The 27,016-nt window shown below is 41.9% G+C and overlaps 1 protein-coding gene across 6 annotated transcripts in view; it reads left to right on the top strand.

The window, feature by feature from the left end:
- The first annotated feature begins 1,753 nt into the window (after positions 1 to 1,753).
- Positions 1,754 to 27,016, top strand: part of SFMBT1 (Scm like with four mbt domains 1) — a 109,107-nt gene continuing 83,844 nt past the window's right edge. Inside the window, exons 1-2 of one of the 6 annotated variants that reach the window (XM_043442534.1) lie at positions 2,859 to 3,104; positions 13,450 to 13,521. The gene's annotated coding sequence lies outside the window, so the exon portion shown is untranslated. Of the gene's footprint in view, positions 1,901 to 2,299; positions 2,441 to 2,844; positions 3,105 to 3,613; positions 3,831 to 3,963; positions 3,987 to 13,449; positions 13,522 to 27,016 lie in introns of those variants that run through there. The other 5 variants (XM_043442538.1, XM_043442535.1, XM_043442533.1 and 2 more) reach the window with 5 other exon arrangements.

Below are 27,016 nucleotides of genomic sequence, written 5' to 3'. Positions count from 1 at the left end.
TCTGTCTGAGTTTTAAAATATTTGGATAAATGGAAAGATAGCACATGTGCTGGTTGGGAAAATGAAATATTCTGGAATATCTGATCTGTTTAAATGAATTCAGAGGTTTAATGTAACCCTATGCAAAATCTCAATTTTTTGGAAATATCAGTAACAAACAGCTGATATATACTGAGTATATATATGAATATATATGTTATATACACATACATATTATATGTTATATATACACACACACTATGTGCCAGTCATCATTTAGCTTGTGAGGCAGATGTTACTTTTATTCCCATTTTATAGACCAAGACCCTAAGTCCTGGGAATCATAAGCAACTTGCCAAGGTCACAGGACTGGTGAGTGTTGAAGCTGGATGATCCTGTCTCCAAAGTGAGCACTCTTAACTCCTGTATGATGATCCTAGAATGTATATGGACTTATACCATTCTGTTTATCAAGTGATAAGTCTGAATGAAAGAAGACCATATGAGGGGGGATTCTAGCCCTGCCAGATGTGAGAACCTATTTTAAAGAACCAGTATTTAACTCCACATGGTATTTTCTTAAACCAAAGTCTGTGAAAGGAAATGGAGAATTAAGAAATAGACCACCCAAAATCAAAAGCCTAGCATGAAAGTAGATTTTACTAAGGATAAGGGAAAAATTATTTAGTAAATGGTGATTGCATTAAGAACTGGTGATGATGGTGGTTACTTAAAATCCATATTTTACTCCCACACAGCAAAATAAACTTGCCATGGATAACCACCGAAGAATTAAAAATAAAATTTTAGAAAACTAGCAGAATGCAGACTATCAGATGGATGGAAAAAAGCTTTGTCAGCACTGAAGCAATTAAAAAATAAAAATAAAAAACGACCAGAATGGCAGATTGAATAAAACAAAAAAGAACAATGGACTGGGAAATATTTGGATCACTGATGACAGAGGAGTAGTATCTGCAACATAAAAAATTCTTATTCAAAATTAGAAGAGGTTCAAGTCCCCAAAAGACAAATGGGTGTGAACAGATTATTTACAGAAAGGGAAATTTAGGTAGTAAATGCATGGAAAAACATTTTAAAGTCACCTAAGAAATACTGAAGTAACCTCGAACTACCAGTAGACACTACTAAAATAAAGGAGGAGAAAAGATGGCATCCAATACTTAGAAATGTGTATTGAACTCTTTACACTTGTTTTTGGCAGGTGCAGAATGAGTGGGGCTGCTGTTTGGGAAGCTCTGTGGCACTGTGGGCTAAGATCATCCTGCTGTTCCCTAACCTTCCACCTGGTTATTCAACTGCCAGGAGTTTGTCTGAGTGCTGAACTAAGAGATATATTAGCAATTATCAGGGACCAAAATAGGCAATATTAGGGGACAGAGTGAATGAATGACGATAATTGCACACATGAAAAATGTGAACAAAACAAAAATGTTAGTGATGGTAGCAAACACAAAAGAGGATGTGTGGTTGCAACTATGTAAAGACTTGCATATAGGCGGAAGGTTTCATGTTTGAAAAGTTGCATTTTGTAGTAGTATTATGGATACTACTTCGTTCTTTTTGCATGTTTCTTCCTGGTTGTCATATTGTCTCTTCAGTGGCATTAAGAAAAAAAAAAAATCTAGATTCTAATCTAGCCAGTAGCGTGACTTTGAGCAACACTGTCTGTGAAGTAGGGTAATATTTCCCAGGGCAGTGGCTGAGGTCATTGGGAAGTGACTTGAGCCGCATTTGGCACCCCAGACCTCCTTCTTGCTGTGGGGGCGCCTCTTCCTTCCTGAAAGACAGGAATCATCAGAGTTTCTGTCAGAGACCTTCTCCCCGGGCCCGGGAATCCGGGCACTCCAGGGTTTCCGTGGTGCAAGGACTCCCTTCTGCAGGGAACTCTACAAAGCAGGTGGGAATCCTGGTGTCTCACTAGCACCTGCCCTCGCTGGGGGAAGGGGCGAGGTCGGGGAACACAATCGCCTGTGGGCAGCTCGGGTTTTGGGGCCGGCTTGTACCCACCTTCGACCTTCTGTCCCAGCCCGGCTCCCCCTGCTCTCCCGCCGGAATTCGGCAGCCGTCTTGTGCCCCCTCGCTGGGGCCCCGAGCGACAGGAAAACTAGGATTTACAGGGTGCCTCCTGCGGAAGCCCGGAGACACCCGGTGCGCCGGGGGCCCAGGGTCTGACTTCGCAGACAGGGGGCACTTGGGTGCTTTCCAGATCTCAGGGGACGCGCCCCAGGTCCTCGACGTGGGCCTGGCGGACGGACGCAGCCCTCTCCCGCGGCAACACGCGCCGATCTAGCATCCAGTTGTCGCTCCGTCCGTTCCTCCGCTAATGCCATCTTGCCGGAGGCTGTCACGTGCGGACGACAGCATCGCGCTTCACCTCGGACGCCAAAAACGACACCAGGACGCCACCAAGTTCCCTGGACTCCGTCCTCACCCCGAGGTGAGGCGCAGGGGCCCTTCTCTCGTCGTTCGGAGCAGGGACACGGTGGGCGCTGGGTCCCTGGGGCGCGTCTTCCCGTCGGGGACAGTCCGCTTCAGGCTGCAACGCCGTCGGGGGCCGGAGGCGCAGCCGTTAGCTCTGCACCGTAGCCTCGAGGTGTCAGCTGTTAAGTTGTGGGCTGGGGGCACGAGGGGCCGGGGCGGCTGCCGGCGCGGGTCCCCGAGGACCCCCGTCCGCGGCCGCCTGGTCTCCAGTACTGACCCAGCTGGGCCGGATGACGAGCGAGCCTGCTCGGAGAGGCCCGGCAGTGGGGCGCCACGCGCGCCGCGCGAGGGGCGCGGGCTGCCGGGAGGAGCGCGGAATGGGGGGGGGGGGCGCGGGCGCATGCGCCTTGCGCCCGTGCCATATTGGAATGAGTCGGAGCGCGGAGCGCCGCCGCCGCCGCCTCCGCCGGAGCGCGGGTGGAGGGGGGCGGGGAGAGCTGCCGGCCGCCCCGCTCCGCGGAGCCCAGCAGGAAGGAGAGCGCGAGCGGGCGAGCGCGGGCGGCGCGAGCGGAAAAAGCTTCCGCGCGGGGGGACGAAAAGAAGAAAAGAAAGAAAGAAAACGAGCGCGAGAAGGGAAAAGCGAGCGATTGAGCGAGCGCGCGCGCGAAAACTCCCGGCAGGTAAAAAAGCGGGGCCGCCGGCTGGGCCTTCCCGCGCGGCGGCCTGAAGGGGCGGCGGCAGCGCCGGGGCGGTGGACCGCGCGGCGGCCCCCTCGAGGCGGCCGTGCAACTTTGCCAACGAAAATCCACCGGGAGCCGGAGGGCGGCGGGCGCGCGGGCTGAGGCGCCAACGGGCGGCGGCGGCACGTTGGGGGCGGGGGCGGGGCGGGGGGGGAGCGCGGCGCCCGCGCGCGGCCTGGCGCGGCCCCGCGCGCCGGCCGACCGGGCGGTAGGAGCGCGCCTGGGCGCCTCGCTGAGGCGGCGGCGGCCGGCAGTCCTGGGCTGACTCGCGCGGCGCGCGGCAGCCCCAGGGCGTGAAAGGAAAGTGGCCGGGCGGCGGTACCGCGGGAGCCCAAGTTCCCCGGCGCGCTGGGCCCCTGGCGCGCCCCTCCCCGCGCGTCCCGCGCTCCCTCCCGCCGAGCCCCCGCGGACCCGCCCCCCGGGCTCGCTCCGGGCCCGGGGCGCGAACCCGCAGCAGGACCCGGGGGCGCGCCGCCCGCGCGGCGATCTGAACTTCGCTGGGCCGAAGCGGCCGCGGCGAGATGGCTGAGCGTCTAGCGGCCGCCGCAACCGGTTGCTTCGGACCAGCGTATCGGAGTGCGCCGGGCCTCCCCAGCGCCGATCGAGCGGGCCGTGGGCTCGCCGGGAACCCGCTGCCCGACCCCAGGCGGACCTGCCGCTCCAGAGGTCCGTGACCGTTTCGATTTCTGTTCTTAAAGTCTCTTTTTGGACCCTGAAAAGGAGACTATGGAGAGGCGAGCCGAATGTCCTGAGAAGGCAGGCCTGCTTTGTGGGGAGCAGAAACGCCTTGTGAGAACGGAGATACATTCCCGCGGAAAGGATGTATGTTAAGTTTTTCACAAAATGTCAGCTGCTCACTGGGGTCTAAAACTGAGCCGTAAAGGACAGGTCACTTGCACGTCTTGTTATACACCGGCAGTGAGGCAGGACACCCTTGCCAAGGACAGGCTTTTTATTTAGTGAGGGATATTCCCAGCGGGTCTCTCAAAGCCGTGCGGGTGGGCTGCCCCGAGCGAGGTTTCGTGAGCCTACTTAGTCCTGAGAACCAAGAAACCATCAAAAAGATTGGAAAGGTCATAAGATGGATTTTATCAATCCCTGCAATGCCTTCTTCTCTGGAACCACATTTTTAAGATGTCACACTTGATTGCATCGCAAGTAAAATGCCTGAAAACGTACTTGTTCGTTTGTCGACCGTCTTGAGATGAGGAAGGAAGATGAGTGTACTCTTTGAGTACACTTTGGGGCCTGTCGGCCTGGTATTTTAAGGTATGTAGAAGCTTTCTAGGCCACAGGTAGATTCGGAGTTGAGATTTGTTTACAATGTCAGAAAAGTAACGGCTTGGTGGAAACGGGAGTGGCCCCAGATCAGGAAACAGTTCTGTTACTACTGTTGTCATTGACTACTGCCTTATCTTGGGTAAGTTTCTTTACAGATTTGTTTTTCTTTCTTTGCAAAATTAGTGGATGAATAGATGATCATTGTGTGTCCTTTCAGTTCTGAAATTTGGTGACTTTCTAAAGTGAAAGATTAAAAAATTTAGGTGTGTACTTTGAAAGGTTCTACAAGGAAGTACTCACAACCTGCATCTTTATTAAAATACATTTAGAAAAAAATACCTTGAGAGTTGTATCTTGGATGATTTTATGTAGCATTGTCTGGAAAGATAGTTACAAATGCATTTTAATATGTTTTGAAATTATGTATATATATTTATTTATTTATTGAGGCCTAATTTACAATAAGATCTTAATTTATGTACATAGAGTTCAGTGACTTTTTCACATGTATATGCACTGTAGCTACACTCAGATCAAGATATAGAGCATTTTCAGCTTCCCAAAGGGCTCTTTCTACATTCCTCCTTTTCAGTTAACACCTTCCCTCCCCCAGGGTGATACTGTACTGACTTCTGTCACCACTGGTGAGTTTTGCTTTATTTACAACACAACCCTTTTCTGGGTGAATGGGGGTAGTATTAGTAAACTGAGGAACAACACATCTGTTAACTGGAGTTATGGTCATGGTCATTTTCTCTATGATCCTCATGCTTTTTATAACAATTTTTGCGTTTTTATGCTATTTAAAATGACTAAAATTTCTGACCTGGGAGACCTCTTAGTCAGAAGGTCACTTCATTGAGGCAATACTGTGCATATTTGGATCTGTGGTTCTGGGAGTCCTTGTGGACATGGGCCCTGTATCAATCTGCTACTTCCCATTTTTTGGAATGCAGGTATATTTGCAGACAGTAGGTTTAAAGGATGAATCATGAACTTTTCCTACAAGTCAGGTTTAAGTGTCAGTAGATGAATCAGTTCCTTAAAGCCTAGAATTTGCTGAGAAAATTAAATGAAAATTGATTTTTTTTAAGTTCATTGAATTAATGAATGTGGGCATAAAGCTTTAACAACCTTTTAAATGACAGCAATTAACTTGATTTATATATGCAAGATATTCCCCTGGTTTGTCAGATCATTAAAACTCTAGCAGTGAAAGCAAAAATAAAAGAGAACTAAAAATTATGTCAGGTGGTTTTTAATTTTTGTTTGGTTTTTGCTTTTTGTGTTACACCTAGGAAGTTGGGCTTTTTATGTTTCCCACTAAAGCAAGAACTTGAGCAATTTACTTATCCTTCCCAAATGCCTTTTAGTATATTCTTGTACCCTTTCTTATTTCTGTTGCTAAAGGAGAGGAGTTTAGAGGTTGTAACTGAATTCTTGTTAGTTCTCACAAAGGCCTGTGTTTTTTACTGCAAGGCCATAGAAAGTTGAGAACTAAGTCCTGTGGTAGGGATGCATAGGGCATAGTCCACAAAGTTCAAAGATTTTATTTTGTGAAATGATTCTGCTGAATAATTCTGTTTTTCTGTGACTAAGTCAGACAGTTGGCCAAAAACTAAGCTGAATTTGCTACCCTAAGATTCATAGCATCATTAACAAAGAAAGTAATTCATCACTTAGTTATTATTGATCCACCCTTTTTTCTCCTTTCTTTCTTCCTCCCTTCCTTTTTTTGGTGGCTCTTTAGATTTCTTAGCTTTTGCACTATCAGATATTTAACTTAAAATTTGTTAAATTTTTGAGCGATGTAACTAGAGAGATGCAAAATGAGAAAACATATTAAAGTGAATTCCGTCTTTGCTATTTATTTTTCTGTAAGCTCTGATTTTTCTCTTTAAAAGTGCTTTTCTTCCCTATAATCTTGCTGCTTCTCTAGGGTACTTTTGCTTTCACAGTGGTAACTAGGCTGGCCTTTACTATAGAATGATGATGTAGAAGCTGCTGCCTTTTGACTCTTCGTGAAGTCTATAGAAAAGCTGAATTGTCCAAACTTCATCGGCCTTTTTATTATGACTTCATGTCATGTTCACATTAAATAAAGGAATACATCCAGAAAGCAGAAGACATAAGGCAGACACTGTGAATGCTAAATACTTTTTATTAAAGCTTTTCTCTCTTGTAAATTCTTAAAACTTTTCTTTCTGGAATTATTTGACTGTTACCCAGTGCTTCAGAATAATTTAAGTGAGAATGAAAGAACATGTAATCAGTAAATGGTATGGCTTTCTTATGGGAGAGTACTTTTATTTCTGTAAATAGACTTTGTTTTCTAACTGGAATGTTTTGTAATTGGAAAAAATATTTCTTTTTGTACATAGTTGTTACATTGGGTGAAGCTGTCTGGGGATTTTGATTACCTGGGAGATTTTGAACCATTATACTTCAGGGAGTGGGATTTTGGTATGACTCTATACTTCTTCAAATGGAATTGGCAAACAATTAAACATTGGAAAATATTTAAAATAGAAAGGATGTGGTCAGGTTGTTACAAGTTCGTTTTTAAGCTTTAGAGAGGTGGGAGAGAGGATAAGAAGGCAGGTTATTAAAAGAAAAATTATGACTTTACTGTAAAGGTTTTAATACGTTGGATTGTAAACCTTTGCCTGTTGCTCAAAGGCACCTAAAGATTTCTAATTATTTTCAAGTCTCTTTTACTTAAGAGTATGTTTATAAATTTATTCAACTCTTTGTATTTTTAAAATATTTTATATACATAGATATCTTTATTTTTATTTATTTGGCTGCACTGAGTCTTAGTTTGGGCATGTATATTCTTAATTGTGGCATGTGGGATCTAGTTCCCTGACCAGAGATGGAACCCAGGACCTCTGCATTGGGAGTGGAGTCTTAGCCACTGGACTGCCAGGGAAGTCCCTCTCTTTGTCTTTAGATCATTGCTCAGGGACATCATTAAAAAAAATCTTGTCTATATATTATCCTAAAGGTATTAGGTCCCTGCTGACTTCATGGTTTGATGGTTGAGTAACTTCAGAGCCAAGCACTGTGGATAACTGCTACATGGTGGCATTTCTAACATGGTGTATGACCTGCATGCAGGTTCCTTTCTGACTTTTTTGCTTAATCTGGAGAAAGGTTAATTACTAGACTGATTTGGGGTGGATCGGGCAGTTGACAGTTACCTGCTTCGTCTGGGAAAGTTAGTTCTGGGCTGAGATGACATTTGGAGAGGGTCTTAGATGAGAGATGGAGGATGGTTTGTCGGCAGTTACAAGTACAGGATGATTGTTTCTGGAATGACAACATGAGAGGACTGAGAAATTTAGCAATCATTAAAATACCTCAAGAATTTTTCCTGCTGAAAAATTCAGTTTAAAGTGTTAACCAGCAAGTACTTCGATTTGAATTCCAAATTATTGTAATATTTTTCCAGAATAGTTTTTATTTGAGGTGGCTGCTATGTAATATTTGCTCTGTGGTAATGCCACCTGTGCATTATCACTGATTTTCCATGTTAATTTCATGTTCATTTGGTGCCCAGACTAGTGCTTTCTTTCTCAGTTTTTGCTAGTGTTCTTTCTCGTTGATCAGTTCCTGTAAAACATGCATTTTCCGTGTTAAACATAGTATGTGTTACTTTGGAATCATAATTTTAAGCCGCTTTGGCTTATTTTTACTCATATCATTATAAAATAATCTTGGGGTGATCAGTGATAACGCAGATGCACTGAATATATCATCTCTAGAACACAGTAATTAATAAGGAAGCAAGCTTACATTAATTTAAAAATATTTAATTTTGTAGGTTGTGATAAAATACACACAACATAAAATTTGCCATTTTAACGGGTACAATTAAGTGGCATTAAGAACATTCACAGTGTTGTGCAGTGATCACCACTGTCCATTTCTGCAACTTTTTCATCTTCCCAAACTGAAAATCTGTATTATTGACAATAACTCCCCATTCCCGCCTCCCTGCAGCCTCTGGTGACCAGCGTTCTGCTTCTGCTTCTGTGAATTTGACCGTCTGGCTGTCTCATATTAGTGGAATTTACAGTATTTGTCCTCTTGTGAGTGGTTTATTTCACTGAAGCGTAGTGTCCTCAAGGGTCATCTGTGTTGTAGCATGTGTATCAGAATTTCCTTTTGAGGAAATACATTCCCACAGCAGGTAAAATAGGTCCTGGAACCCTGTATATGAGGGTTTGTTACCTCCTTTGGAAGAACTTGGGTAGATGCCAGCAGAACTGTGAGAACCAGATACCTTTCCCTTAGATATAGTTCTGACATACATGGTTATTGGAAGGAGAGAGGGATGGAAGCAGAATATGACAGCATAGAAGACAGGGAAAGTGTAAAGCAAAGGTTGCTACAGTCTTGGATTTTATTTGGATGAGGACAGAGCTTTGTGGGTCTTAGGATACCACCTTATTGTGTAATCACTGATGTTCACAGTGTTGGTCTGAGTCAAGCATTTGGTCCAGAACAGTTAACCAAAAGAGTTTATGCCTTCTAAAGTTGTAAATAAGCCTTTGAGTATCTGAGAGGCATGATTATTCTGTGACTCATTCCCCTGCTGTTCTGGTTAGTTGAGGTTTTAACTGTATTTCAGTCTCATTTCTGTATTAGTGGAAAACTAATTGAGTATTTAAAGAGGCTTAATAGTTTACATAATAATGATACCACATAATTAATGCTGTGTATTTTATGTTTTAGCTTTATTGTATTTCTGTACCTTTGGATTTGAGAAATACAGATGTCCAGTTATAGAGAGAAAGCAAATTGGGCAGAGAGTGTGAGTTGAGCAGTTAGCCCTTTCAGAATAGCTAAACAACTGAGCAACTGAACAACAACCAACATGTGTAAGTGTTTTTTAACACACATGTACACCTGTGGCTGATTTATATGAATGTATGGCAAAAACCACAGGATATTATAGAGTAATTAGCCTCCAATTAAAATACATTTTAAAAAAATTATTGTTTTCTTTAGTGTTGTTACCATTTTTAATCGACGTGCAGTTGATTTGTTGTGCTAGTTTCTGGTGTACAGCACAGTGACTCAGTTATATGTGTGTGTATATATTCAGTTTCAGGTTCTTTTCCATCATAGGTTATTATAAGATACTGAATATAGATCCTTGTGCTATACGTCTTTACTGTTATTTTTGATTCCTATATTAGTAAACATGGGGTGACTTTCCTGAATACTGTTTGTTCCAGGGTGGTGGGGGGGACACTTCAGAGCATCTTTTCATCACCCCTCCTCCCCAACTTCCTTCTTGACAAGGAGTGCTTTTGACTATTTTTGTGACAGTGAAGTTATGAAGTCTGATTTTTTTTTTTTTTTCTTTTTGGTGCTTTAAATAACTGCTCAGTTCTTAAGAAAATCAGAGTGGTTAGTTGTTTTCTAGAGTTACACTGTTAGACATAATTTTCTTAAAAAAAAATAATAGGTAGCTGTTCTTTCCAGGAAGGTAGTTTCCTTTTGATTACTTTTTGTTTTTATTATTGAGCAAAATGGGCAGCAGTAGGTCATCTAGTAGCTACACCTAGAAATATGAAAAACTTTGGGGTATTTTGTTGTTATCATTTATGGACTTTCCTGATAGCTCAGTGAAGCCTGCCAGTACAGGAGACACGGGTTTGATCCCTGGGTTTGAAGATTCCCTGGAGAAGAAAATGGCAACCCCATTCCAGTATTCTTGCCTGGGAAATCCCATGCATAGAGGAAACTGGTGGGCTACGGTCCATGCGGTTGCAAAAGAGTCAGGCACAATTTAGCAACGAAAACAGCAACAACACGGTCATTTATGATAGCGGAACCCCTTGACCTCTTAATGTAGTTGTTGTTCAGTTGCTCAGCCGTGTCTGACTCTTTGTGACCCCATGGACTACAGACCCTAGGCTTCCTTGTCCTTCACTATTTCCTGGAGTTTGCTCAGACTCATGTCCATTGAGTTGATGATGCCATCCAACCATCTCATCTTCTGTTGCTCCCTTCTCCTGCCCTCAGTCTTTCCCAGCATCAGGGTCTTTTCCAATGAGTTGGCTTTTGGCATCAGGTGACCAAAGTATTGGAGCTTCAGCATCAGTCCTTCCAATGATTATTCAGGGTTGATTTCTTTTAGGTTTGACTGGTTCGTTCTTCTTGCTGTCCCAGGGATTGAATCCAGGTCTTGTGCATTGTAGGCAAATTCTTTACTGTCTGACCCACCAGGAGCTTCTTTATTTTTGGCTGTGCTGGGCCTTTGTTACTGTGCAGGCTTTTCTCTAGTTGCGGTGTGTGGGCTCTAGGGTATTGGGCTTCAGTAGTTGCAGCACGTGGGCTTAATTGCTCTGCGGCATTTGGGATCTTCCCGGATCAGGGATCGAACCCGTGTCTCCTGCAGTGGCAGGTGAATTCTTTACCACTGAGCCACCAGGGAAGCCCGAGCATTTCTTAATGTAGGGTTGATGTTCATCACTTGCATTTTGTTTCCATTTTGAAGTTGATTTTAATCTTCAGTCATGTTCCTATTTGCATTTGAAATGTACAGAAGTTTTTATTATTGTTAATACAAGTAATACCACATGCAGACTGGGAAGCAGAATCTGGTCTTCGGCATTACCTGCATCTGGTTTTCCTTAAGGGTTCCTGGGTGAACTGAGAGAAACTTGAAATGACTCTCTTGCCAGTGGTAGCTGTGACGGGGACGCAGAGTGCTGGGGGGCTCTGCCGGCCTTGCCTTCTAGGGTGGCTCTCCCTTCTTGCAGTGAATGCTTGAGGGCTCCAGGGCTTTAAGGCACAACCGGGTTCTGAAAACAGTCTCCTCCCCGCCCACCCCTTGACCTTTACCCTGATTTTGGCTTCCTATTAACTTTGAGAGGAGCTCTTTGGAAAGCAGCTATACTACTGAAATCTCAGGTTCTGTGGTGGTTTTCTTTTTCCACAAGCTCTTTGAGAGGCTTCCCTACTCTCCCTGTCTCATCTTTGACCTTACTGTGACCTCCTTTTCCTCTCAAAGAGTTCAGCCCCTTTGGGCCTGGACCCATTGTCCAATCTTTTGTTTGCTTCCTGGCCAGTACCCTCTACACTGGTTCCTTTGCCCTTCTGCAGCTTCTGCTCTGGCGAGCACCACCCCCGCCAGTCCAGCCTGTGCCCCCTTTGCTGTGGACACGCTGCCTGGAATTCAGGGTCTCCTGAAGGGGCCCTGTTTGCGGCTGGTTCCACACAGTATTAACTTGAGGCAGAACCTTTTCTTTTTGCCTTCTGTGACCTTTGCAGATCCTCTGTTGTTCCTCTGTTTGCACCTCCCTTGGTGGATCCCCCCACCTTTAGACTTCATCTAGCCTGTGTGCCCCCCTAAACCTTTCTACTGAGCTTCAGGTCCATATATCCTCTCTCTCTGGCCCTGTCCAGTTTGGAGTTCCGCTGGCCCTTTAATCTACAGGTCCCAACAATTCCTTAGTCTGCCTTAAAGCTACTCCTCTAGCCGACTTGTCTGCCTAGGTCTTTTTTTTTACCTTCTTTCTTGGTGATGGTATCCCATTTTTCTCCTGACAGCTTTTTTCTCCCAACAACTTTCCTGTGGAACTGAGCCTTATTCTTGAAAATTACCAACCCTTGACTTATGAACATGCTGTTCTGACTTCTTGGTTTTCAAACATTTTTAGAAGCTATGGGGCCCTTTGTTAAGTGAAATCTTTCCAGGAGGCTTAATATGTAAAATAAGAAAGACTGGAGTTCTGGTGAAAGGGGAATGAAGGGCCAGCATCCTGTCCTGCCACTTACCCCGTGCTGCCCTCTTCCTTCTCCCAGGCAGAGCTGGTGTCTGGTCCTCAGCCTCTCTAGGTGGAACTCCCTGCAGTTAGTTGCTCTGTACTGCCTGAGGGTACTCTGCTTGTCCAAAAACCGCTTGATCTTTTCTACACCCTGCCTCTTTCTCATTGGTTTTATCTTGTGACTGGTCAGTATAAAATTAATGCTGTGATGAAACTTGCCGAGGAAAAGCAATGCCACTTTGGAAAGTGAAACTAGGTGGTAAAAAGAGCCAGCTCCTTTAAATGCTGAAAACTTCAAAAGTGCTCAAGGGTTCCTTTCCATTTCAACAGAAGTCTTTAATGACTCTTATCTTTCTCTGAAGCTGCTCTTCTACAACGTGAACATTCAAGTAAACTTAGTTTAGTTTTACTGTTTTTGTTTTGTTCATTAGCCAGTATAGCAGGTTTGTTCAACCTATATAATATAACTAAAATGTTAAACAGTGGCAGTTAAAAATGTGTTCTGTTGCCTCCAAATGGTTGTCCATCCCCTCCACCCCACCCTTCTCTGATCCATCTGATACACTGCGGACAGATAGCTCTTTCTAAACAAACTTGATTTTATCATATAAACTTATCCCGCTGCCAGCAGGGTAAAGTCCAGGCTCCTCAGGAATGTGTTCAGAATCCTTGAGCTTGTCTGCTCACCTGCCCAGCTCAGCCCCCTCTCACATGTGCCCTCCCTCCAGCCTTGGCCAGACCCTGGTCCTCCCCACATGTCTCCTCCACAGTCCAGTGTGTCCTCCACTAACGTACGGCTCCCCAGATGTCAGTCTGGCATATACCAATCTCATACTTCTGGCCCTATTTGACTACTATAGTTATTCTTTTAATATTTTAAAATTTTACTTTAAATTTGGACTTTTTAACTGAAATTTTATAAAGCATTATTGCATTTTAAAAATAAAAATAATGAAATACAAGTAATAATAAATTAATAATATTCCTTCAGTAAGTTTCCCTGTCTGTCTCTTTTCTTTTTGGCTGTACCACGGAGCTTATGGGATCTCAGTTTCCCGACCAGGAATTGACCCTGGATCCTGGCAGTGAAAACCCAAAACCATAATTACTAGGCCACCAGGGATCTCCCAGGGTTCTCAACTAAACCTTTTGTACTTGAAATTTTAAAAAACTATGTACTTCGTAATAGGTGATATTAAGGATTTTTTTTTTTTTAGGTATGATAATGACATTGTGACTATATATGAGAATGTCCTTTTTCTTGGGAGAATCAAACTGAAGAGTTAAAGGTGAGGTATCATGATGTTTGAACACTTTTAAATGGCTCATAAAGTATGTATGTGTGTAATACATGCACACATATATGGAAATATATATATGTACATATATATGGAAAAATACAGCAAATCAGGGAAATTTTAATAACTTTTAAGTCTAAGTGGAGAGAATTTGGAATTTTTTCAGAATCTCTGTGTGTGAAAATTTCGATAAAAGCTTGTCTTGGTTTAAGTATAAAAATGGCTTCAAAAGCTGCAAAAAAAGATTTTAATCCCAGTACACAGTGGGTAACACACATGCATACACATGCACACACACACACACACACACACACACACAGAACACAGACCCACTTGTTGAAGTGACATTTAGACTACTGTGTTTTCAATGTTGTGGGAAAACCAAATGCTAGTGAAGGGTTTTTTAAATAATTTTTTAAATTGAGGTATAATTGATATATACAGTATTATATTAATTTCAAGTATACAACTGATGATTTGATAGTTGTATATATTGTAAAATGATCACAGTATGTCTAGTTAACATCTGTTACCATATCTAGTTACAAAATTTTTTTCTTATGACTTTTAGATACACTCTGATGACTTTTGGATACTTTCAAATGTACAATACGATATTATTAACTATAGTCATTGTGCTATACATCACATCTCCATGATTACAACTAGAAGTTTGTACCTTTGAAGTTCCTGACAAATCCTGTTTAAGCAATACCTGTGAAGTTGCAGTTGCATATTTTATATGTTAACTCTTTTCTTCCCCCATTCCACCTTAATGATGCTACGTAAATTCTTTAAAATAAAGTCTTCGGCAGCCCCTAAATTTTCTCATGTTCCAGCAGTGGTTTGGGTGTTGTGTTTAGGGGACTTCGCTAAGGAGATTTCTTGTTTGTCCTGTAAGACTCAGGTTTCCTGTGGAGTTTTCCTTCCTGGACGCCTCCAAGCCAGGTTAACTACCCTTTGCCCTGGGCAATCAGCCTTCTGCATATTCTCGTCTTGTGAATGTTATAAATGTAATTACTTGTTCAGTGTCTGTACAAGATTGAGAGCTGACTGGGAGAGACCTTGTTATCCCTCATTGGTACCTTGGATACAACATAACAGTGTAGACAGTAGATAAATTATAGCTGAGGAAAGGCACAGAGGCAAAACTGCAGCACCACCATTTGTAGCTTTGTTTCTACTCCAAAATGCATTATATTCTAAACAAAGGCTCTGACATTTAATTAGATCTGATCTAGTGACTCCTTGGTTTAGAGCTTGCCATTGGCTTTCCATAGCAATTACAATAAAATCCAAACTCCTTTTGTGGTCTGTAATAACCTTTGCAATTTGTTCCCTGCCCACCTCTGCCACTTTTCTGCCTGCTTGCCCACAATCCATACGCATCTTTTCTGTCCCTCCAAGTACAGCAAATTTGTTACATTTAGTTCCTTTTCATCAGAGGGGTTAGCTCAGTCATGAAACCTTCCCTCAACATCCTTACCTCCACTCCCCTGGCTTTCCTGTCTCTTTACTGTTTGCTTTTCTTCATGGCACTTATCACTTAATGAAATTATCTTACTTTCAGTTCATATTAATACTTAAATTAAAAAACTTAATTTATCATTGACTGCTTTAAAGTCACAAGGTAAAGAACATTAAAACCTACTCCAGGACTGTTTCTCCTTATTGTTCCTTGTGGGAAAACCAAACAGGGCACTAATGCACTGTTCTTCTGTTTACTGTTGTAAACTCTGTAAAGATAGGAACCAGTTCCTTTAATAAGCATGGCATCCCTGTACTAAGAATGGTGCATAGCAAATATATATATGTTGAGTGGAGGTGTGAATAAACAACCAGCTTGTAAATGATCTAAGAAAAGTTTTTTTTAAACTTCAGAGATTTGGGGGCAGTGTTATGGTTTAGTTCTGCCTGTTCTGAATTTTTTATGAGAAGCCAATATGTTGTTATATTTTGCTGCCTGGAGTGCCTGTTTATTGTTCTAGGTGAGCAAAATTCCTTTCTTCAACTCCATATTTTTTTTTAAATCACATTGACTTATAACTTCACTTTTTTGAGGATAATTGCTCATCTTTAGATCTTCAATAAATGCATTCCTTTTCTTAAAAAATAATTTTGTTTATTAGTTTTGACTGTACTGGGTCTTCATTGCTGCTCGGACTTTTCTTTAGTTGTGATGAGCAGGGGGCTCCTCTGCAGTTGTTTTACGTGGACTTCTCATCCCGGTGGCTTCTCTTTTTGCAGAGATCAGGTTCTGTGGTGTGCCTGTGTGTATGCTCAGGTGTCTGACTCTTTGCAGCCCTATGGATTGTAGCCTGCCAGACTCCTCTGTCCATGGGATTCTCCTGCAAGGATACTGGAGCGGGTTCCCATGCCCTTCTCCAGGAGATCGTCCCTGACGCAGGGATCAAACCCACATCTCTTACGCCTCCTGCATTGGCAGGTGGGTGGTCAACCACGTAGCCACCAGGGCAGCCCTTACAAATGCATTTCTACTGGTAAAAATTAAGTCGAAGGGCATTAGCTCCAGTCATTGGCTTTTCTTCTCACGAAAAGTATTTCCAGAGAGGCAGTCACTAGCCTGGTTCTTTATGGGCATGGGACGGGGCATTGCTACTTCCTTTGCCCTCATGTTCCTCGTGAGAACCTGTTATTTGCAGGTGTATGAGGCTAGGTTGATCTGCAGAATAAAATCCAGTGAATCCACTGTCCTTCTACCATTGTTAATTGAATCGATGCTCTTACTGTGGTGGGAGTGCAGATGATGGTGTATCTGGATGGGAACGGGGGTCCCTGAGAACAGGGGAGGCATCCACAGAAGGGAAATAGGGTTGACCAGACTTAGACTTTGCCTATAATCCCTCCCACCCTCTCCTCAGTCCTGTTTGGAAATGGAAAAGTTTTGGAAATTTTGAAGCTATGGGGGAAAAGAAGCCCTCTAGTTTTTAATTAAAACAAATTTTTAAATCAAAGTTTCTTTGTTGTTGTTTAATATATTTTGTTTGATATATTTTGATATATTTTGTCCTGCTTCCATGCACAAACGAAAAATGAGTTAGTATTCTAGTTTTTTACTTAATTGATTTTTGGCGACAGTTTAGCAAATTTGGACTCTCAGGTAATCCTAAAGTTCTTTGTTAGTTTAGAAGCAAAAAGATATTTTGTAAAACTAGTTACTCATATTATAATTAGTATGTGATACTAACATATAAAGTGTAATAGAACTTTAGTTGCAGATTTTTAGTATATTTGAATCATTTAAACTTTGATTACTGCGGAGCCAAACATGTAGGGGATTTTTCCATCTTGGTTTGAGGAGAACATATACATTTTTTCAGCATGGTGGCAAACAGTTGAAAGTTACTGTGGGTAGAATGGACTTTTTCCTATACCACTCTTCCACCAACACATTTTACTGAACTCAAATTTTGTCACAAATAATTGCACCGAAAAATTGATGCTTTTGAACTGTGGTGTTGGAGAAGACTCTTGAGAGTCCCTTGGACTGCAAGGAGATCCAACCAGTCCATCCTAAAGGAGATCAGTCCTAGGTGTACATTGAAATGACTGATGCTGAAGCTGAAACTCCAGTACTTTGGCCACCTCATGCGAAGAGCTGACTCATTGGAAAAGACCCTGATGCTGGGAGGGATTGGAGGCAGGAGGAGAAGGGGACGACAGAGGATGGGATGGCTGGATGGCATCACCGACTCGATGGGCATGAGTTTGAGTAAACTCCGGGAGTTGGTGATGGACAGGGAGGCCTGGCGTGCTGTGATTCATGGGGTCGCAAAGAGTCAGACACGACTGAGCGACTGAACTGAACTGAACTGAAGAAAAATGAGATTGCTTTTAATAGGCATCCCTTTTTCTTGCATTGCATTGCTCTATTTTTATCAAATGATAAGTATCAATACTTAATCTTTTTTTTTTGGCTGTGCTGCATGGTGTGTGGGATCTTAGTTTCCCAACCGGGGATCAAACCTGTGCTCCATGAAGTGGAAGCCCCAAGTGCTAACCACTTGATCACCAGGGAAGACCCCTTGGTCCCTTCTATAGGTCACTGTTATTCCTAGTTTTTCTTTGTTTTCTCCAGAAAAATTCTATTTGTATAAAGATACATATTTCCCCACCCACTTAAAAAAATCAATTGACAGTGCTCTTTTCATTTAAAATATCTTGGATATATCAAAGTACACAGCAGTCTGCCTTGTTCTTTCAGTGATTGCCTAGTAATGTGTTTATATAGATGCACTGTAATTTATTCAGTCAGTACTCTATTTGTATACTTTTGAGTTATTTCCCGTGTTTTATGCTATAAACAGTGTTGTGCGCTAATGATAACTGAATTTGCTTGGATTAAGACAGCTTTCTAATACTGAAAGCGTTTTTTTTCCCCCCGACTTGGAGTATTTGTATAAATACTGGTGACCAGCACTGGGTGCGGTAGAGTGAGGGGAGCTGGAGGTGAAGTCCTTGCCACCCCTTCCCCTTTGGTGGCATAGAAGGGGTGGAGGGGACAGAATTCCCAGTCGAGTCTTGGGAGACCGATGTGTCTGAAGATGTCCACAGACTGTAAGGTCTTAATCATGCCTTTAAAGCCCAAGACCTGCGTGTGTGCTGCTTGTTATCAAATTATGTTTGTGATTTAGTTTTGAGAAAACCACAGCAGCATGGATCGACTAACAAATTATTTTACTTTCTGGAAATTTTTAAAAAAACACCTTTTCTAATTTTCTTAAGTGTGTTGGTCTTAGTTGCAGCTCTTGGGTTTAGCTGCCCCGCATGGGAGATCTTAGTTGCCTGACCAAACCCATATCCCGTGCATTGCAAGGCCGATTCTTAACTGCTGGGTCACAAGGGAAGCTCCTGGAAATTTTTTTGTATTCTTTTGTTCATTGGCAGTGGACAGCTAAAATTTTTTCTTGAATTTGCTTTTTATCTGAGCTACTTGATAAGAAATTTTAAACAGAATGCTCTGGTTCCAGTATAGTAAATTCTGAAGAAACTGAATTTGGAATCTTGAGGCATTATGTAGCTGAATCTTAGAGTGGTTATTATATTTCAATAATCTGAGTTTTTAGTTTTCATCCCTTTGCTGAAGAACTTCAGAACATTCCCTTGGAGCATACATTCATACTACACGAGTATCTCCTCTGCGTACTGCTGTTGCCTCTAAAAGCATTGTCCTCAACGTAATAGGGTGATGGGAGGGAGGTTCAAGAAGGAGGGGACATATGTATACCTATGGCTGATTCATGTTGATATTCGTCAGAAAACAACAAAATTCTGTAAAACAATTATCCTTGAGTTAAAAAGTAAATAAAACAACAAAAAAAGAGATGGGTAACAATTGACTGTAATATATCCTAACCCGGGACTGTCACTGCTTGCACAGAGGGCGTGCACACCCAGCCTGCGGTGGGTGGATGGGTGCTGCTGGTCCGCAGGCGCTGCTGCCCTTCCCTGCAGGGACTTGTAGCTGCTAAGTTCATTACTGGGCTTTCCAGAGTCAAGTGTGTTTGCTTTGCTGTGGCATTCTTTCTGCCACAGAAAGAATTTTGTGTTCTAGTGAGTAGTTTTGACTCATGAAGGCAGACAAAAGGATGCAACTTGTAGACTTGGGATTGTGGCAAAGAAACAGTATCACAGAGTGTGGCAGAAAGCAAGTTTTTGTGCATTGATAAGGCCCCTTCAGAAAGTGATCTGAGAAGTGTAGAAATTGGCAATTAGGATTAGTCAAGTTCTTTGTATTGTGAATAGCATTGTGAACAACAGGGAAGCCTGGCAAGTTGCACCGCTTAATGTTTAAAGAACAGGTGTAAGAAAATGGTTCGAAGGCTTATTTTAACGTCAGAGGATTTGAAGAGGATTGTAGAGCAAGCAAATTGCCTGTGGATAGTGCCTAATAAATTCACACAGGAGTTCTGCTTTTACGCCCTCTCAGGTGAAAAAGGCACTCGGGGTTGGCCCTTGTGCACACCAGGACTGTCAGAGGTGCTGGCCTTGAGGCAGATGGTGGGCGCTGAATTTCCTTCCCTTAATGAGAATGACATTACCCCTCCCTGGAGGCAGGAACATTACTGTTGCAGTAGAAAGTTCTGGTGTTTTCCTTTCTAGTGAATTGGAGGTATCATGATCTGTTGACATATAAAGTTATTCAGCAGACTGTATAAAGCAGTGATGCCAGGAGTTTAGGGAATGCAAAGATGAGGGAATTCCCTGCCCTTGAGGAGCTTATAGTACCATGAGATGATGCCACACAAAATAGCTAGTGTTTAAATGCTGTTGGAAAGGTACAGAATGCCTCCTGTGGAAGATAGTTTGACAGGGGTGGGTGAAGGGGCTGACATTTTTGTAGGGTGTTATTTTCAATAGTTTTTGTGGAATAATGTTTGTAGGAGTAAAGGTCAGAGAGAGAGTGATCTTTGAATGCTTACTCATATATCGTTATTGTTAGTGTAAGACTTTCTCAGAGTTAAAATATTTCTGTTTTTAATGGAGAAAAGGCCCAGTGTAAAATAAGAAAAGAACTTTGGACTTTCCTTTTCAAATCCCTTTCTAAGCCTTAATCTTTTAGTGCTACTTCCTCCTAAAGCTGTTTAACTTTGGTGAGGGTCCCACCAACTTTCCTTCTTTGAGAACAGCAGAAGAAGCAAAGAACTAGCTCCAGTGATCTGTCGAATCTTAAGCTGTAGGCAGGCTCATTGGGACCTGCCTGGAACTGCAGTGAGCAGCAGTCAGGATATGGGAAGGGAGGGGGAACTGTTAACTTGTGTCCATAAGCAGGCAGCTTGGCAGGAATGAAAGTATGTCCTCAGTGGGCCCCAAACTTTTTACTTTGTTACCTGTTGAGTGCCCCTGATTTGCTCTTTAATTGCTGAGGGAGGTTATTATGCTGAATTCTTATATGTGAGTCACTTGCTGTTTTGATACATTAAAATTTTTATAAGCCTGGCATCTTATACATTAGTTTTTCCTTTTATTGACTATTGCTGAATGTTAATTTGCAATTATTGTATTTTCTTCAGCCAATTATATTCTCAGTTGGTAGGAGTTTCTATTGATGTGGATTTCAGCAAGATTCAGGGACCAGCCCCTGACTTTTTTTTTTTTTTTGGTATTCCTTTTTGGTGTTGTTGTTGACTTTTTAAGCATCAGATAGGAGTTAAAGATACATTCAGAATTTGCTCAATATCCTTACTGTCATTTCTTTGGTCTTACCTGTCATCTAGTCTCATTTGGATTATTACAGTGGCCTCCTAACTGATTCCCCTCCTTCTGCCCTTGCCTGCTCCAGGCTGCCCATGATATAGTGAGATTCTGTTAACAGGTAAATCAGATGATGTCAGTCTGCTCAGAATTTCCTGCTTTCACTCAAGTCTTCATCCTATCCCACAAGGCTCCCATGGCCTAGCCTTCCCACTTTTTAAGAATTCCTCCCCATTATCTGTTGTCCAACAAGCCCCAGGGGACTCCTTCCTGAGGGCCTTTGCGTGTGTTGCATGTGTTCCTGCCTGGAATCCCTGCGTACAGATTTGTGCATAACTAGGTCTCTCACTTTCTTGGAATCTTTCCCCCAAAATAAGCTCAGTGACCTGTGTGATTGATTTCAGCCCTCCTGTTACGCCCAATGAAATAAGTCCATCAGAGAAAGGCAAATACTGTATGATACTGCTTATACGCAGAATCTAAAAAATAAAACAAACTAGTGAATATAACAAAACAGAAATAGACTCGCAGATATAGAAAACTAGTGATTACCAGTATGGAGTAGGGCAAGATAGAGGTAGGTAAAAAATAAGAGGTAGTGAACCTACCTCTATAGTGGTAGGTACAAATTAAGAGGTACAAACTATTATGCATAAAATAAGCTATAAGGGTATATTGCCCAGCACAGGGAATATAGCCAATATTATACTAACTATAAACTAACAATAATATATACTAACTATATATTATTTTAACTATACCTTTAAAGATTGTGAATCACTGTGTTGTACATCTAAAATGAATTACCTGACATTGTAAATCAAGTATACCTCAATGAAAAAAAGAAAATTTCACCCCTCCTCCACCGTTTCATATCCCTGCCTCTGCTTATTATTTTTCTCCTTCGCGTTCATTATCTAACACTGTGTATTTTACTTCTCCAGCCTGTGTATTATCTCCTTCCTCACTTGAATGCTAGCTCTTTGAGGACAGGGATTTTTGTCTGTGTTGTATCTCCAGCACCTCAAACTGGGTCTTATCTGTAGTAGGTGCTCAGTAAGAAGTTGTTGACTGGATGGATGGATGAATGTTTCATACCATAGCTTCCTGCCCTGGTTTGTGAATTATGTAAATTCTGAATGTGGTAGGCTGTCAGACAATGTCTCATCAAGAAACCTCTCCTAAATCTTCAGTCAAAAGGGGGCTATGATTCTATGTGTCTAACAGTCATTTTGTTACACTGCACAGATTGGCACAACATTGTGCACAAATCAGCTGTACTTCATTTAAAAAGGGGGGGGGGTATAATTCTGAGAATTGGATACAAAAGGAATGGCCGGAGGAGCAAAGGGGAAGGTGCTATTACACAGAATCCGCGCACCACCTTTTCCTAGTTATGCTGCTGGAGTTCGCTAACAGCTGAGCAGAAACCTGTCCGCCTGCCAGGGCTTGTGTCCGAGCGGCGTGAGAGCGCAACTGTCAAGGGGGGTGGCCATGTAAATTCACGCCTGTGATTCAGGGAGAGTCTGCAAGGATAAGTGTGGGGCTGACACACTCACCCACTCATGTGTTAAGTACCAACTAACTATCCAGCACAGGGGGTGTTTATTTAACGCATGTGTGGAGATACACTTAGATGTAGGACAGACTAAATTAATAACATGGGGTAAGATCTGAGATCATGAGTGAAAGATTAGAAAGCTAAGACTTAAATTCCAGCTTAGCCTAGTCACATCCATGTGTTGAACCACAAAACTGAACTCAGCCTCTCGAAATGGAACACGACAGGAAACATGTCTTCACTGTGGCCGTGATCTCTTAGTGTGATTAAGTGCTCATTTCCGTGAGTTCAGTAAATCTGTGTTTAGGCCCAGTTGTGTCCCAGATTAGATCTCTGTCACCTAGAAGATCACAGTGGCCTCTCTTATTCTGATTATAGTCCTTCCTCAGAGCACTGTTGTCACTTAAGATTCCAAGAGGTGACAGGCTTGTGTTTATGGTACCTCTGACCCGAGTGCTCCTCCCTTTGCTGCTCAGATCATTCTCACCTCCCTCACCCGCCCCAGGACACATTGCCAGCATCTTGTTGCTCTTCTGCCTTATGAACAAGGGTACCAAGGTCTAAATATACTTTATTTCAAACTATATTCATGTTCGATGCTCGTTAATATTTATGACTTGAATCTGTTACTCATAAGCTTATTTTTGATTACGAATGGCAGCATTTAAATCTCTCAAGATGTGAAGGGAGATCACAGTGGAAATGGTAGGAATTAGTGGGACTTCTGCTCGCCTTGCCCAGTCCTCTGCTTCTCTAGGCCCCAGGTAAAGTTGGCCGAGGGATTAGGTTGAACATCTGTCCCTTGGATGTGAGGTCTGTCACTGATAGATCACAAACTACTACTTCCAGTTACCCCCTCAAAGCGAAAGACAAAATGAAATCCGGTGCAGTGATTACATTTACAGATTTGGAATTCTGTAATTTATTTATTTATGAAATTCACATCCCTTTTTTTTTTTTTTTTGTTAAAACCTGAAATTCTCAGGGCTTTTAATGTTAAAAGTTATCTTCAGGAAATAGTTTATCATGTTTTTGAGGAATTAAATAATTTATGTTCAAATGCTAGCTTATTTCATTCATCAGGTTATTTTGGATTTCTATAATGCTAATTATTTTTCTTAAAAGATGATCCTGTGCTACTTAAAAACTAAATGAGTCTTTCATGTGCCGGTTTGGATCTGTCTTATGTTCATGGATTCACTTGTAAGGATATAATCAGTCTTAAAATGGAACTAGCTCCAGCCCCTTACTTTCTTAATACAATTATTTTCTTCAATCCAAACAAACTAGAAATGAATTTCTGTTATTTTTGTTTTCCCATAGACCATCATATTTCTACAGCAAAAAAGTTAGCTACCACCAGAGCAGCTTACATTTTTCTGTTCTTTGTGCCACCTGATAAATGAGGCCTTCACATAAGCATCTCCACCACCACCAGGAGCAACATTTTACCTGCTGTCGTGGAGAAGGAATCCTGGAGAGGAGGGCTGCTCTGGCTGTGGATGCTGGCCTCTGATGGATTTGCATTTAGTCTTCCGTATGAGCCCCCTTCAGAATCTGAAGCACTCTTTAGAAAGAAATACTGCCTCATCCAGATTCTAGGAGAGAAATATTTAAATTAAAGCAAAAATCATTTATTTTCCCCTTCTGCATGCTTCCACTACTTCCCCCTTTTAAACGGTTTTATCACTTCCATAACGTTTCTCTTTTCAAGCTGTGGTTGTTGAACTCTCGTGGAAAGGTACTGGGCTGGAAGCCTGTGACACCGAGCTGGTGGGAGGGCCCACAGACGCTTCCGAGGAGCTGATGTCTTATGAAAACACCTTTAGAGACTGTTATCAATTCATTTAAATTAAGTTTCCAGTGGGCAACAGAGCGTACTTGAGCCAGGCAAGTATCTGTGACCCAGAGGTACTTACTTGGTTTTGACTTCTTAGAAGCATTTATTTATTTTACTTTTTATTATGGTAAATTTTAAACATACACAAAGGGATAATAACATAATATATCCCATTTACCGATCACCCCTTATTAACATCTTGCTCTTCTAGAGGCATTTTCTAATGCATTTAGGCATAAAATGCCTGCATTTTATAATTATGTTTTTCTCCTTTTGGCATTGTGTTTTAAGCAAAATTTTTTCCTCATTTACATTGGCAAATTGAAATGTGCACTAGTTAACTCTTGAGACTAGTTGTAGAGAAGCAATAATTTGATCTTTCAATAGAAATGCACTGAATATGAAATAAACAGACTGCTGTTAGAGATGTTCTTTACAAATTGGTTAAGTTGTGTGTAAAATATTACTCTTAGTTCAGCCAACAGCGAACCTCTTCTACTTTCACTTAGAACATGGAAAAATCTGTTATTATAAAACTCTGATGGAAACTTGGATATAGATGGGAAATGTTTTCTTCCCTTCTCTCTCCTTCCTCCATCCTTATTTCTTCTTTCTGCTACTCATTCTACAGATATTTTTTGTCACTGCAGATACAAAATAAACAAAGGGATGCTTATATTTGGGGAAAGTAGGAGGAAAATAAACTAGTAAGGAAATAAATAGGAGCTAGTATTTGTGATGGGGACTTGCTGGTAGGCTGAGTGATATGTTAGAGAATAAGATGAGGACATACTCAATAGGGTGATGAGAAAAAAATCTTTCTGGGCTGCTGACTTTTAGATTTACAGTGTGAAGGGTGAGAACCAGCTGGGGCAGAGGGATAGTCCTTAGGAAAGACTCTGTGGTAAGTGGGTTAGGAACCAACAGTGGGAGTATGATTGGAAGGAAGATGGAATGGTATGTAGGGACCAGGATCTTCCAGGGTCTTGTGGATCCTGGTGAGGAGTTTGGAGTGTATTTAGAAAGTTAGTGAAAAGCTTTACATATGCTTGTGACAGGATTTGCTTTGCCTTTTTCGGGGTTGGTGGTGGTGGGGGAGGCCTGCTGCAGGGGCTTGCAGGGTCTTAATTCCTGGGCAGGGACTGAACCCGTGCCCTCTGCAGTGGAAGTGTGAGTCCTAACCACTGGACTGCCAGGTAAGTCCTGATGCAATTTTAAATCACCCTTAATTCTTAGGGGTTACTTTTTGGGGGTAAATTCTTGATTTTTTATTTTTTTGCTGTTTCAAGGTATATATGTAATTAAAAATTCTTCACAAGATTTTTAGAAGTCATGACTATATTCTAAAACAAAAGGTCCTTTTTTTGTTATAGTAGATTGTAGGAATGTTTCTGATCAAGGTACAAGGAAATGATCATAAATACAGTGTTTTATTTTCCATCCTTTTGTTGAAAATCATTAATGTCCTTGATGGAGAAAACTGCTCTTTTTTTCTATAAGGTAAGATGGTATCAAGTCATGCTTTGTAACAAGTGAGGTTTGCATCTTGAATTAATGACTCTATAATACTGTTACACTTTGAAAGGATTTAAGAATCTATAAGGAACCCGTTTTCCAGAATTTATCTGATGGCATAGTTCTTGCATTATGTTTGGTATTATGAAATTCTAAAACAGTGGATTTTAGCAGAACACTGCCTCTGTTCAGCTTTGAACTCATCCATATTTAACACCAAGAGTTGTGTTCATGATGACATATTCTACCTATTCTAACTTTATCTTTTACTTTGGTTCCCTGTGTAGAAGAGCTTATTCTTTAGATGAAGGATTGAAGAATGAGTACTTTTATTATTTTGAGTACAAACTAATGCGCAAATTGTTATTTAGCAAGTTTTGTGGTTGGCTGGGACTATCTCTATGTAAGTCTCCACACTGGAAACAGATGAAAAAATATTTTCCATTGAAGCAGTTTTGCCAACATTATAATCAAATTTTATAGCATTACGATTCCTATAGGAAGTTTCTAGATTATTGTGATTAGCCTTGCCAATGTTTTCTTTATAAAAACATGGTTTAGGATTTCAAATAGGTATGTGAAATACTTTGTAATTTTTTTTTTTTTTGTAGCTTAACAATCTCTTTGTGTTTTTGTTATTGGTCTCCTAGCACTCAAAGCTTTTCAGCTGGAAAGAGGGTGGAATATGTTCCAATCAGTATATGTTAATTTGTTATGTTTATAACTGAACTCTATTAGTTGGTTATGGAATTGAGCTTGCAGAGACTAAAATGTATCTGTCATTTTCCTTTAATTCTAGCACCTTGAATAACAAGACGTGTGGGCCCTAACCTTTGACTTTTGGATTTCTTGGTCAATGTTTTCCTAATTACTTCAGTGAACAAAGGATTGTGAGAACTGCTGGATATTGCTGCCCTTTAAGGGGCCATTAAATCTTGTCTACTTGCTGCTTGTTCATTTTATACCTAAATGTACAGTTGCTTCCCATTCACTGCATTCACTTTGTATCTTCACATTCTCGTCTCTGCCACCCGCGTCACAGCCTCTGCTTCTGCCACAGCTCCCTCACGTGGCCAGTGATCTTTGTATTGGCAAGTCCGGTGCCCTTTTCTCAGTCTTCATTCTCCACTGAACTTCTTTTCATATTTGTTTTTTATTAAAAAAAATTTTAAAGGAGAGTTTTGTTTATTTATTTACTTACTTTTTGGCTGCACCCCATGGCATGTGGGATCTTAGTTCCCTGACCAAGGATTGAACCAACATTCCCTGCATTGGAAGCCAGATTTTTAACCACTGCATCACCAGGGAAGTCCTGTTAGGTTCCGTCTTTCCGCACAGTTCTAAGGTCTGCTTCT

The sequence above is a fragment of the Cervus canadensis genome, chromosome 22 (assembly GCF_019320065.1).
Source record: "Cervus canadensis isolate Bull #8, Minnesota chromosome 22, ASM1932006v1, whole genome shotgun sequence".
In the NCBI taxonomy this organism is placed as follows: Eukaryota; Metazoa; Chordata; class Mammalia; order Artiodactyla; family Cervidae; genus Cervus; species Cervus canadensis.
The sequence above is the reverse complement of the archived record's forward strand: the minus strand, read 5'-3'. Positions and strand labels throughout refer to the sequence as shown.